The 3,497-nt window shown below is 34.2% G+C and overlaps 1 non-coding gene across 1 annotated transcript; it reads right to left on the bottom strand.

Annotated features, from left to right (window-relative positions):
* Positions 1–3,098: 3,098 nt before the first annotated feature.
* Positions 3,099–3,204, bottom strand: LOC140855115 (small nucleolar RNA R71). Its single transcript, XR_012138146.1, has one exon. It is a non-coding gene; the product is annotated as a small nucleolar RNA R71 (small nucleolar RNA).
* Positions 3,205–3,497: the final 293 nt, after the last annotated feature.

The following is a 3,497-nucleotide window of genomic DNA, read 5'->3' as shown; positions in this document are numbered from 1 at the left end:
CACCTACGGGTTTCTTAGACCTAACAGTTTGATGTAGAGTGGCTTAGCTTAAATGCAAATTGGGTTTGTTCTCACTTCTTTCAACTAGCCAGGTAAGAGGTGGGATCATGGGGGTCCCCCCGTTGCTTGCCTTAGACACCAATTGAATTGGCCAGGTAAGCTAACGGAACTAATTAAATAACCACAAATCTACTTAGGCTGAGCCTTTATAATCTCTAGCCTTAGACACTAGTTTTAGGGATGAGTTTGAACTTACTTTACACTTGACTTCACCACTATACTCAAACTGAATTCAATTGATCCTAGGGGTCAACGTCTACTTGATTTTAGTTAGGTTTGGGTTAATGTGGGATGCTGGTTGGTTATTTTTGGGCCAAAGGAGGGTGATGAAATCTTCACCTTATCTTGTTATGGGTGTTGCCCTTAAATTGATTTGAGATGAATATGCATAACCAATTTCAAACAAGGAGTTCTATGTAACTAAATTAGATGCATGAAACTAATGAAACTTTAAAGCTTACCTTGTCTCCAGCGATCACCAAAAATAAATCTACAATGATGAATGCTCCTAAAAATTAAATTTCTACTCTTGTCATGCAATTTTTATTAGGTTTTATTAGGTTTATGTGGATGCATTTTAGGTTAATTAAAAAAAATAGTAATTAATACTAAAAAAAATAGTTAAGGCTAGGGTTAGGATTGATCTCACCAAGCAAAATTGGAAGCTTTCTATCTCTTTTTTGAATTTTTCAATTTTTTTTCTGCATAAAGATAAAAAAAATAGAAAAGTTAGTAAGTTATATTTACAAGAAAATCAAAGAAATCAAACATTAAAATTGGTGCCTTCCCCGACAACGGTGCCAAAAATTGATAGGATCAAGATGCTGTCGTTAAGACACCGTGATTATCAATCAAATTCTGACTTCAATAAAAATTAAAAATATGTAAAAAGTAGTGAGTCGGGTCGAATCCACAGAGAAAGTAGGATTTTGATTTGAAATCTTTGATTTTATAAAAAGAAAATAAAATTTTAGAGAAAGCAATTTAAGTCAGAAATAAAAACTAAAAGTGTGAAAAATAAATCGGATACTAAGATCTACTAACTAGACCCTAGCATCTACTTACAATAAAAATAAATAACAAAAATTTTAAAAGTATAAAAATAAATTGGTACTAAGATCTACTAATTAGATCCTAGCATCTACGTGCAAAAAAAATAAAAGATAGGAATTTAAAGTGTAAGAAAATAAATTTTGTATTAATTAAAATTGAAATTCAAGTATAAGGAATTTAAAAGAAACAATAAAAATAAAACTGTAACAAGGATCTGAAGTTAATCAGCCAAGCCTCGTCAGGAAGATGGTTGATGACCTCTCCATCTTCCGTCGTACTCTGTAAAATGAACTGGCTTTTCTCCTTCTTTTTCTTGGGTCTCTAAAGCTATTTTATTTATTTTTTATTTTTTTTATACTTTTCACTCAATTTTTCTCCTCCCCAAAGCTTATTCTCGGACCTCCTATTTATAGATAAATTTTTCTTGATTTTTTGGTAGGAAAAGGAGTCCTAAAACCCTTAGAAATCATATAAATCTCTTTAGGAATATTTCTGGCCGTCGGATCAGCTTCGGACCACCCGAATCTGCTCAAAAATCAGAGTTATAATCTTTATCAAGGTCGGATCAAATGTCAGCCGTCCGATCTGGGTTTTGATGAAGTTCTAGCCGTCGGATCGCACAAAAGAGTCCTTAACACAGTCGGGAGCGATAACAGTTATTGGATCGCGTGATGGATTGCTTCTGGTTGTGAACCACACCTGTGGACCGCATAACTATTTTCTTTATTTTTTAGGATATTTTAGCTCTATTTTTGCTCCGATTTTCTCCTGAAAAATTGGAAAAAATGTGCATTAAATTCCTCAAAAATTTCTCTTCATTTTGATGCTTAAATTATTCAATTAGATTAACATCTATTTTTTTATAAATATATCTAATTTTATATTTTTTTAAAATCACTTTATTTTTTAGAAAAATTCAATAAATTCATGAAATTAGGATTTTTAAGAAGATATTAGCACCATAAATTATCAAAAATATCTTCAATAAATACAAAAATATACTACTTATCAACCACTAAGGATTTCGAGCTCATTAGGACAAGTGACCCTGAGAGTTGAACCAGGTTAGACTTGGTCAGCTAGTTGGTGTCTAGGCAAGTGGTTTGCGGGACGACTGGGCCCGAAGGAAGGTGGTTTTTAATTGGTTCCGTTCGCTAACCTGGCCAATTTAATTGGTGTCTAAGAAAAGCAAAAGGGGGACTCCCACCGACCTTACACTTATCTGACCAGTTGGTTGGTCATGCTCCAACTTGGAGGACTTGAAGGCTAACTACAGTTAGGAGCTGTCTAGAACTAGGGTAACTTTAGGATAGAGAGTCCATTGCGTGCTAACTTGATTGTAATTAAAATCTAACCACAACTAATTCTTCTATTAGTTTTAGGACTTCTTAGGATCTCTTCTTTAGAACTCTTTTCTCTCTTCTCCTCTCCTCTTAATAAAAAGTATAATAATAATAATAATAATAATCCTTAACAGACTAGGATAGTCCTACATAGATCTTTTAGTTGCATGTTAGGTCGACGATCACTAAAACCCGACTTGCAACCATTAGACGAAGAATTAGAAAAGACTCTTAGGACTATCCAAGTTAGAAACATGGCTGCACCTGGTGAGGCTAATCCTCCACGCTCATTGAGAGAATATTTCACTCCATCCTCGTATACCTACTCTCCATGCATTCAAGAACCTCCAGTAGAAGCTACCCAATCTGAGATTAAGTCTAGCATTATTCAAATGTTGCCATCATTCTATAGACTTAGTAACGAGGACCCATACAAACACTTGGATGAATTTCTTGAAATTTGTTTCACAGTAAAAGTCCAAAACTTCTCCGATGATGCCCTTAGGTTGAAACTGTTCCCTTTCTCACTTAAGGACAAAGCCAAGCATTGGTTAAACTCCTCAGACTCTATAACCATTTCAACTTGGGATCATCTTCAGATAGAATTTCTCAAGAAATACTTTTCAATTGAAAAAATAAATCAAATTAGAAAAGCTATCACTATTTTTTCTCAATTGGAGGGTGAACTTTTTCATGAGACATGGGAAAGGTTAAGGGACCTCATTCATCAATGTCCACACCATGCTATCCCTAAATGGCAACTTTGTCAGTGTTTTTATGATGGTCTATCGGAGAAATACTGACAAATGATTGATACATCATGTGGTGGGACATTCATGCTAAAGAGTGAGGATGAAGCCTGGCAGCTCTTTGAAATACTTAGTGAGAATTTTCTACATCATATGTCTGCCACCTCTAGAGAACAACCCATGCTTCAACAAAAAAGAAGTGGAATTTATCAGATTGAAAACATCATAGATATCCACAATAAGATAGATGAACTGTTCCAAAAATTAGATCGTCTTCTAAATACTGAACAAT

Source organism: Elaeis guineensis, chromosome 1, assembly GCF_000442705.2.
Source record: "Elaeis guineensis isolate ETL-2024a chromosome 1, EG11, whole genome shotgun sequence".
NCBI classification, from domain to species: domain Eukaryota; kingdom Viridiplantae; phylum Streptophyta; class Magnoliopsida; order Arecales; family Arecaceae; genus Elaeis; species Elaeis guineensis.
This window is presented reverse-complemented; position numbering and strand designations above follow the sequence as displayed.